Source organism: Castor canadensis, chromosome 19 (assembly GCF_047511655.1).
Source record: "Castor canadensis chromosome 19, mCasCan1.hap1v2, whole genome shotgun sequence".
Taxonomy (NCBI): Eukaryota; Metazoa; Chordata; class Mammalia; order Rodentia; family Castoridae; genus Castor; species Castor canadensis.
The window spans coordinates 25,443,802-25,454,795 of NC_133404.1; the positions used below are offsets into that span (position 1 = coordinate 25,443,802).

Consider the following 10,994-nt stretch of genomic DNA (forward strand, 5'->3'; position numbering starts at 1 on the left):
AAAATGTCAGAACCCGGCTCCAGTCCAAGGGGGCTTGCCCTGTAGCCCATTCTTAAGAGTGGTAGGACTCTTGGGGATATACCCAAAAGACTGTTACTCCAGAGGCACCTGCACATCCATGTTTATTGCGGCACTATTTACAATAGCCAAGTTATGGAAACAGCCAAGATGCCCCAGCACTGACGAATGGATTAAGAAAATGTGGTATCTATACACAATGGAATTTTATGCAGCCATGAAGAAGAACAAAATGTTATCATTCGCTGGTAAATGGATGGAATTGGAGAACATCATTCTGAGTGAGGTTAGCCTGGCCCAAAAGAACAAAAATCGTATGTTCTCCCTCATATGTGGACATTAGATCAAGGGCAAACACAACAAGGGGATTGGACTATGAGCACATGATAAAAGCGAGAGCACACAAGGGAGGGGTGAGGATAGGTAAGACACCTAAAAAACTAGCTAGCATTTGTTGCCCTTAATGCAGAGAAACTAAAGCAGATACCTTAAAGCAACTGAGGCCAATAGGAAAAGGGGACCAGGAACTAGAGAAAAGGTTAGATCAAAAAGAATTAACCTAGAAGGTAACACCCACGCACAGGAAATCAATGTGAGTCAATGCCCTGTATAGCTATCCTTATCTCAACCAGCAAAACCCCTTGTTCCTTCCTATTATTGCTTATACTCTCTCTACAACAAAATTAGAGATAAGGGCAAAATAGTTTCTGCTGGGTATTGATGGGGGGGAGCGGGAGGGGGTGGAGTGGGTGGTAAGGGAGGGGGTGGGGGCAGTGGGGAGAAATAAACCAATCCTTGTATGCACATATGAATAATAAAAGAAAAATGAAGAAAAAAAAAAGAGTGGTAGGAAACACTCTGGGTCAGCCTGCTTCAATAGGGTGCCATTCAAGACCAAGTGTGATCAATCCTGGAAGGGCTTTCTCCAGATTTATCCCTGTGGAATAAGTTCCCAAGATTGTGTGGCTATTGTGTGACTTTCTCCTGCCCAATAAAGAAACTCTCCTCCTTAAGCTTTACTTATCTAAGAAGGCATTTCCCACTTGTAAAGCAGGTTCCAGATCCCATCTGCAGGATTCCTGAAATTGGTGAAATTAGAGCAAAGACCTGTACAGTGGTCTAAGTAGTCCCATACCCCTGAGATATCTGGGAAGATGCTGGTTCGATTCACTAAATCCACAAACATGATTCATGTAGGCACATTACAAGTCTGTTGGCAAATAGTTCAGGGAATGGTGCATACAAACCTGCCACCCCTTCCCAAATCACCATTCCCATCTGGCTGTCAGCCAGCTCAGTTACTTCTGGAAGGTGGGTTACAGAAAATACTAGAGGTGACACTATTGTGTCTCACTGTATGTATGGATACTTCAGTGTTGCTTGTCAAGAGGATGAGCAAGTAAAGAAATAAGTAAATTTTGGGTCAAGGAGGACTCTCATGTGGAGAGTGGAGGAAATTATGGGGGATGGTGTTGAATGGTGGAAAAACTCTGCATCCTCTTTTGATTTCCACTAGGGTGCTGAACCTGAGGCTGATTAAGCTGGCAGAGGAACAGAGAGGGGTTGATGGGATTCTGGAAATTTGCAGAGCTGATGGGAGGCTGGGGGTTCAGGGATGGCCACAGGAAAAATCCATCACCACCCTACCCATTGTTGCCACACTTTCCCAACACTGACCTCCATCAAACCCTGGAGAGGAGGTGAATACCCTGCTCACATGGGCCTCATACTCTGCCCAAAGTGCCTAGTTGCATATGACTTGGCAGCCTCTGTATGGATGTTCTTACAGCAAGAGGACATTTGAGTACTGGTAAAGGAGAGGACAGGTTGTGACACTTCTGCCCACCAAACTGCCCTCAGCCTCATCTGTTCATTCCTCAGGATGTGGCTGGTCAAGTATCCTGAGGACTTTTGCAAGTCCAAGGACCTGGCCATCTTGAATCAATTGATGGTCTATCTCCTGGTCAACATGTCTTTCTCAGAGCTGGCAGTTCATGTCAACCTTCTGCTGACTCAGCTGGAGGCCACGGAATCCAGTGACACACAGCTCAGCCATAGTGTGGAGGCCTTGAGTAAATGACTGAGAACAGGGGAGAAGTATGGGTACTGAGCCCCACTGGAAGCAGACTCAAGAGACTGGTGTTTCGGCCAGTAGACACCAGGGGACACCAATCTGGGAAGACATCCTGTTGTTGGGAATGATACTGGGAATTATCTGGCAGTTGGGTTCTTCTTTCTGTATGGAAAAGCTAAGGCAAACCCACTTTTATCATCAGGCTGTTCTTGTGTAATCCTGCAAGTGCAGTACAATGTGAACTTAAAAGAACTGGGTCCATTAGAAGTACACCTTTTTGATCCTTAGATGGATGGCACCACAATTTGGTGCCACAACACACTGAACAGTGATCCTCCAGGAAAAGAACCCATTAGTCATACCCTCAACATTTCAACTACTACCAGCTTCTTATTCTTCTCTAGATGGAGACCCAGAGCATCCACAGGGTTCTATCTCACCTGGGAAGGTACAGCAAGTTATTTCAGTAGCAGAAGGGCCTGAACAACTTAATGTTACTGGGCAACTCCACCAGGTTCTGCTCATATTAGCTGACACAGAGAAACCTACAGCTGTGGCAACAGCAGAAGAGCCTAAAGATCTGGCTACTGTGGATCTCCAGCTGGCTTTCCCAACATAGGTGAAATTAACCTACCTTCACCTTTGGAGAAGTTATCTCTTGCCTGTAGAGCAATCCAGACCACAATCCAAGTTTGGCAGAATATCTTCTGATTGTTGGGACCACAGAACCAGTTCTGGTACCTCCACCCACAGCAATCCTTCCCTTCCCCTGGAAAATATGTTTTACTCTTTTCTAGTTCTTTTCATTTCAATATTTGGTATGTTATTTTACTTTTTAATTCTAATAAAATTTCAGTATTCATTTAAGTTGGACATTTCCAAAGTATTAAATCCAATGACAATAACATACAATCATGAGCAGTCTGTACCCAGACCGAAGATACAGGAAAACCATGGCTCCTGTGGGGAGGATGATCATAGCCCTTCATGGAGAACATTTTAGGGAAGCCCCTGCTTTTGTAGGGAACAAGTGAATGCCAAGAGAGACAAGAAATCCAGGTAATGCCTGCATGAGTCATGATGATCAAGGACATGGACTCTGTTCTCAGAGGTGTTTCCTAGAAGTGTGTTCCTGCTTGAGTCTCAGGATTCTTGTCTGTGAAAAGGGATAACAGTGTCTTCCAAGCTTAGGATGATGACAATTTGCATGTAATGGTATGGTGTGCATCCCACTAACCTTAAGCACAAGGCTATGTGCACACAGCCATTCTTAGGCAAATACACTAAGTGAAATTTGAGGAGATGTTCATGCTAGGAGGGCTTTTTACTAAAAGATTTTTAAAGACAGGGTTATTTTCTTAAAGATTTGCTTAGTTTTTCCAGAAGGTTTTGGGGTAGACTATGAATGATAAACCTGAACCAAATGCACACATAAATTTATTTGTAGGATGGATCCTGGTACCTGTCATGCAGGGCACATGAAGTAATGTGTACCAATGAGAGTATATATTGATGGTAGGATTTAGCTTACTGCTAGAGTGGTTCTATTAGGGGTGTGTGTGTTTATTTAACACATACATAGTTGTATACATCTATTCAAATGTAATTATGTCTTTGTATCTTAAAGGATGTGTATTTGAGTGTGTTTAAATGTGGTAGTTAATGTTGACGATAGAAGGAAAAGTTCTGTGCTTTCAGCTTAAGTCTAAGGATGGAGTATGGAGGATGAGTCCATGCATATGAAAAGCAAGGCCCTAGGGATTTTGTTTTTTGGTGGTACTGGGGTTTGAACTAAGGGAGTAATACTGCTTTCTAGGCAGAGTACCACTTAAGACAGTCGACCAGAACTTTTTTGAATTGGGCATAATCTAGATGGGGTCTTGTGAAGTATTTGCCCAGGCTAGCTTTGAACACAATCCTCCTGATCTCTGTTACTGATTAGCTAGGATTAGAGATGTGAGTCTAGAGTACCTATCTAAGGCCCTGGGTTTGACCTCCAAAAGTGCAAAAAACATTTTAATTCATCCTGACACCAATAATGTAATATTGTGAGTATTTTCTGAAAGAATCATTCTGTACTCTTAAAAGATTGCAATCTGGTATTGGGAGTGTAGCTCAGTGCCGGCACTGATCCCCCAGAACAGGAAAAACAAAGAGTATAGTAACAAAAAATGATCACTTTCCATTAAGTGTTAAGAAGATAATATAGATTTAAATGTTTGGGGAAGGTTATTTACATCAGGTTTCTTACTTATAGAATTGATGGCTTTGTGGAGGCTAATTCTAGGATACATGAAGACATTAAAAACATATTTCTGCTGGCAGAGTGGCTCAAATAGTGGAGTTCCTGCCTAGCAAGCATAAGGCCCTGAGTTCAAACCCCACTACCGGCAAAAAAATCTATTTCTGAAGAGGAATTGTTTGTCTTATATCACTGATGCCATAGGACTTGTTAGACAAAGTTCATTAGTAGTTCTGGTAGAGGTTATTACATGTTCTATGGTAAAATCTCTTACAAATAAGGGGTATAGTTTGTATTGTAGAGAGTTGATCTTAAAAGAGATTCCCTTTTATAGTGAGGAGTAAGTAAACCAGTATTCCCATTCATTTACCATGTTTGAGAGTATAAGATTCATCAAAATATTAGTGGGTTTCCTAATGTTTTCTATTTCCTTACTTTAATGCCACAAAATTAGCATAAACCTTGATAGTGTCCAAGTGCAAGCAACCCAGTCAGAAATTGTTTTTATTAAAGTCATTTTCTCCAAAAGACTCCAGATACTGGTTAAACCTTGCAACACTAATAGTTGGTTATAACTGCATTGTTTCTGTTCCACACAAAACTATGTTCTGTGCTCTCTTAAACTAAGAGTTTAGGAAGCACTGATGCCTCTAACAGCATCAAATGTTGATGTAGTTGGGAGTCCAGATGGTGGCTGTGTTAGTGGAGGTGCCCATGGGGGAAGGAGTTGTCAGAGCATGGTAAACCAGAAAGACCACAACAGAGATCTCCAATGCTTTTTCCCCCCCTGCCACTGCTTCCTTCCCTGCTCCATCTGCTCCTTTCAGATGGAGGAGGAGGGCAGAGGCATGAGAGAGACAGGAAAAGAGGGATGGCAAGAGTGGAGTTGCCCATCATGGCCCTAGCTGCAGTACCATGATCTACCCAGTGTGGACCTGGAAGGCCTTCCAAGCACCAGAATGGCAGAGGTTCATGGCAGCAGTGGGACCCTGTAGCACCAGGTCCAGATGGCCCATCATCAATTCTGGATGGAGCTCAAAGTGGTGCTCTGATGCCCTGCATGACAGAATCTTCATGTACTATAATTCCAGCTCAACATGGTGGTTCATATCTTCCTCTGGCTCCTTGGTAAAATGACTGACTAACCACATGAGCTGCATAGTGAAACTATATATGAAAAAAGTTTAGTTACTAAACGGTGTTAATGGACATTGTTCTCTTACTCTTTTCATGAAAAGAGCATATATTTTCATGGTATTATTTTCATGATAAATTGTGTTCAGTTGTTAAAGTATTTACCCCGGTAAAAATGGGATGAAGACACAGAATGCCTTTCATTTTTATAATTCTGTGTGCTGCTTTTAGTCAGGTAAAGAGAAAGCAGACCATTTTCCTTCTGAAATATTTTTAATTTAAATATTTTTTGGTGGTACTAGGGATTGAACTCTAGGATTCACACTTGTTAGGCTGACACTGAGCCACTTGAGCCATACCTCCAGCTCTCCAGAAAACATCTTTGAATCTACTTAACAGCTCAACAATCCTTCATGTTTCGGTGTGATATACTCTGGCCTCTGAAAAGGGATAGGGAAATAGGCCTGTTGGCCAAGGAGTCATGGAAAAATTCCCCTCACTAAAGGAGGTATGAAGGCCTTCATTCACAGTAGGTACCCTTTAAAAAGCCTGAGACACTAACCTAGCTTAAGATATAAACTGCTAAACTTAAGAATGAAAGTCTGCCCTGAGGCAGAGATATAGCCCAGTAATAGAGCACTTGCCTATGTGTGAGATCTTGAGTTTAATCACTATACTGCAAAACTGAATCAATTAATAAATCTTGTCAATACCAGCATCAATGGATATTTTCTTAGAGCAATGTTTACTGGGTTTGAGTCACATGGATGAGAAATCCATGAGCAAAATGGTCAGTATGTTCATATCCAAGTTATGGCACTGTTACTATGAATAAAATTATCCAATGATTATTCACAATTTATCTCTAAAAATTTGAAAAGCACTGCAAGAATGATTTTATGATTAATTTTCATGGAATTTTGTATGGTTGTTTGTAGTCTTTGGGCTCAACTCTGAATACTGCAATGATAATCTGGAATTTCTACCCACAAAACAGAACAGAGCTCAAGACATGGAAAATTACTAAGAAAAAACAACAGGATTAAGAGCAGGGGAAATAACTGGCTAATCTTACCTAACAGGATTTTGATTAAAGATATACGAGAATCATCAGACATCCTTTGCAAGTTAGTGGAAGACAAACTAATCAATCATACACTGAAGGTTATCAGTCATCAAGGGTACGTAGTAGTGTCTCTGCTATATTATCATAGCAGTGTTCTTTTCTATAGTTAGATGTTACAAAAAAGGCAGAATTATCTTTTTAAAAAATTATTTATTTATTTAATTTTTATTTTATTCATATGTGCATACAATGTTTGGGTCATTTCTCCCCCTTCCCCCCGTCCACTCCCTTACCCATTCCCCCGCTCCCTCTCTTACCCCCTCTTTACCCCTTGCTACCCGGCAGAAAACATTTTGCCCTTATCTCTAATTTTGTTAAAGAGAGAGTATAAGCAATAATAGGAAGGACCAAGTGTTTTTACTAGTTGAGATAAGGATAGCTATAAAGGGATTTGACTTGCATTGATTTCCTGTGCATGTGTGTTTGAGGAAGTTTCAGGTCTGGTTTTAGCTCATTGTGCTTAGTATGCAAAAGTCCCTGTGTTCAACCACCAGAAATGAAACAAACAAAAAAACAGAAACCTAAGTTTTGGTAAAGGAATACTCTGTCACTCTTTACAAATTCATCATACTCCCTTCACTCCAGTGGAATTCACATTGCCACCTAAATATTATCGTAGCCTGACTTGTTTTCCCAGTATTTATGGTTCCACTTTAGTTCCATTATATCCTAAAAAATAATAGCAGAACTCCAGACTCCTTCTAATTTATTAATTTTTCATTTTTTCAAAAATCATGCAGATTCAGACTCAATGTGTGTGTATGTTTGTATGCATGTGTTTCAATCTGGGGATCAAAACTAGGCAAAGGATTGCTAAACCCAAAATGTACTGCTGAGATACTTCCTAGTCTATAATTTAACATTTAATTAAATTATACACTTATAAAATCCTGGGGTTATAAGAAACTTATGGAAATGGAATAATTCTAAACTCTGAAAATTCCTTTTGATATATTCTGGAATTTTCAACTAGGTCTGTAGTTGTACATAATGCACTCATGCATAATATACCTAAATACTCATTTTATGTATATATCTATATATATGTATAGATTATGTATATATCTATGTATATATCTATATATATACATGAAATAATACATCTATATATCTATCTATATATGTATATAAAATGGTATATACATACACACTATGTATACATATACACCAAAAACACCTTTTTGGGTCATATTGCTTAATTTCATGATAAATCTGTGCTCACTTAAAAAAAGAATTCAAAATATTTGGAAATGAACATTTATCCCAGCTGTCTCATTTATGAAGTTCCACCTTTCAGTGTCTTCACTTTGGTCTTTCTATTCAAATATACACACATAAGCAATAGCTTTATGCAGGTGGGTATCTGTGGTACAACTCTAGCTTACTTTGGGTTAAGCCCTGGGATTTTGTATGTCACCCCTTGAAACCATTAATTAAAGCTACCATGATGAAGGGTATACATAGAACTACTAGCTCAAAATTTTTCCACAAATAAAGGAGAAGGAATTGAAAATGATTATGAAAACTTTCTTGCTAGGAAAGTGACCAAATATTTGCAGAAGATACTTCCAAAAATTCTAGTCTTTGCTGCATATGGATGGAGTGTTAAAAGCATTTTGTATTTCATTCACCATTTCCATCTTCACTTATGTCATCAAGGTGGAAGCATTTATGGGCAAATGAATTTTACTCAGCACTTGCAACTTGGCAAATTTTGTTGATGAGGAAAATCTTGTGATCAGTTATTGGGCTCCTGCATTTGAATTGTAGGTGAGGTTGAGATGATAGATCCTTACCAAGCCTATCTGAACTATACGTTATCTATTTTTTTCCCTACAAAAAAAGGATAAAGACCAAATTTTGTTCTTAGCAATAAATAACAGTACTTTCTATTGGTCTATTAATTTACAGAGCATTTTCCATGGTACTATCCAATGTAACCTTCTAATGTACCTCAGGTGGGTAGTGTGTTCTCATTTACAAATGAGGACATTGAGGCCAGGTGCAGGTGACTCATACCTATAATCCTAGCACTCAGGAGGCAGAGATCAGTGGAATGGTGGTTCAAACCCAACCCTGCAAATACTTTGTGAGACCCTATCTTTGGAATAGCCAACACCAAACAGGACTGGCTGAGTGGTTCAAGTGGTAGGGCACCTGCCAGCAAGTGTATGACCCTGCATTGAAACCCCAGTATCACCAAAATACAAAAGAGTGGACCTTGAGGACTGTAGAGGTACAATGCTGTGCTCGTGGAAAACAACTGGTAAGTGGTGTGCCAGAGCCTGGGCTTAAAAATCTTTTCACATCAAGTATGGTTTACTTTCTTGCTCACAATGTTTAAATATAGATATTAGTAGTAATAGTCAAAAGTTGATCTTAAGAATTTTCTTTTTAACACAGATAGTACATTCTTATAGAATGGAAAGACAAATGATTAAGTAAATGTGAGACACTGAATCAGTAATTTGTGAAAAGGAAAAAAAATCAGATAAAGGAAACATAGCTGCCGTGGTAGCAAAGCAATCAGAAGTTGAGGCAAGAGGACTTGAAATCAGTACCACATGGGCTTCATGGTGAAACTGTCTGAAGTAAAAAGTTGATTACTAAATAAATCATGTTAATGGGTATTCATCTGTTATTATTGTCATTATAAGAAACATGGTTTTCATGTTGATATTTTCATGATTAGTTGTCTGTAGTGTTAAACTGTTCACACTGGTAGAAATGGGATGAAGGGATAGGCTACCTTCACTGTATTTGCTGTTTTTAGTCACTAATAGGAAAACAGAGAACTTTCCTTTTAAAGGTTTTTTTTTTTATTCTTAAAATAGTTTTTGGCAGTACTAGGCTTTAAACTCAGGGCCTCATGCTAGCTAGACCAGCACCCTGGGCCACATCTCTAGCTTCCCTGAGAACTTCTTGACATCCGCTTTTTCTTAACTGTCTACAGTTCAGCAACCCTTAATGTGGCATATTCTGGATTATTAAAAGGGCTAGGGCAAATAGGACCTCTGGTCAGATAATAAAAGAATAACTCCCCTAATAAGTATGAAGTCCTTCCATGTCAGTAGATACTGTTAAAAAGAAGTCTGAGACACTAACCCAACTTCAGAGAGTATACTCCTAAATTTGTCTCTGGGCTGGAGATAGAGCTCAGTGATAGAGCACTTTCCTATGTGTAAAGCCCTAGACTAATCACCCACACTGCAAAAATCAATCAGTTATTAATACATATCAACATTACCAGTAATAGTGGATATACTTTTGGAGCAATAGTTCAAGAATTTCTCATATGGATGAGAAATTCAAGGGCAAAATTGCCAATGTGTTCATATCCAAGTTATGTCACTGTTATTTATTCAAAGATTATTGTATTTTTCCTGTAAAATATTGAAAGAATTTCAAGAAACTCTTTGAAAGATTGTAGGATTCATTTTGATGGAATTTTGTACAGTTGTTTGTAGATATTAGGCCCAAATGAATACTGCTGGTAAAGAAAATACTCTCTTCATGCCAATTGGAACTCACATTGTCATCTAAATGTTAGTAAGACCTGATTTGTTTTTCCAGTATTTATCTTTCCTTTTAGGGACAATTATATCCTAAAAATTAGAACTCCAAACTCCTCCCCAATTTATGAATTTTGCATTTTCTCATAAAGCACTCAGAATTTAACTGGTATGTGTAAGGTGTATTTGATTTGGGGATCAAAACTAGGCATGGGAAAATATTCCAATGCTGAGATATTTCCCAGCCCTAGAATTTAACATGTAATAAAATTATACACGGGTTATTATACCCAAAATTATACACAGAGTGATTCATGAGGTACAGAAGCTGCCTAGCAAGCAGTCATAATCTAGTAAAATTATATACACATACATTAATTTACATATGTATGTAAATAATCTTGAGAATATAAGAAGTTTAAGGAGAAAAGGTAATAATTACAAAATCTGGAAATTCCTGACATACTCTAGAATCGTCAACTATGTTTGTAGTTGTTCATAATACACTTATACATAGTGTTCATAAATACACAAGTATGTTATATACATATATATGTATGAATGCACACAAACCATGTACCTATACATACATATATATGCAAAAACATCTTTCTTGGGTCACATGGCTTACTTTCAAAGACAAATCTACACTCACTTAATAAATTAAAAATATTCAAGCAGCCAGATGCAAGTGGATCACTCCTTTAATCCTAGCTACTCTGGAAGTAGAGATCAGGAGGTTCACAGTTCAAAGCCAGCCCAGGCCAACAATTAACAAGACCAACGGTGAAACCTAACAGTATAACAGTATTTTCGTACACTAGAAAATACCCAACACACACGCACCACACAAGGGCTGATGTGATGGTTCAAGTGGTGGAGTACATA

General features: G+C 38.8%; 1 protein-coding gene across 3 annotated transcripts in view; it reads left to right on the plus strand.

Annotated features, from left to right (window-relative positions):
- Positions 1-10,695, plus strand: part of LOC109697362 (ral guanine nucleotide dissociation stimulator-like) — a 229,828-nt gene extending 219,133 nt beyond the window's left edge. For 2 of the 3 annotated variants that reach the window (XR_012443955.1, XR_012443961.1), the window contains one exon: positions 1,900-10,695. The gene's annotated coding sequence lies outside the window, so the exon portion shown is untranslated. Of the gene's footprint in view, positions 1-1,534 lie in introns of all 3 variants that reach the window. The other variant, XR_012443953.1, reaches the window with a different exon arrangement.
- The last annotated feature ends 299 nt before the right edge of the window (positions 10,696-10,994 follow it).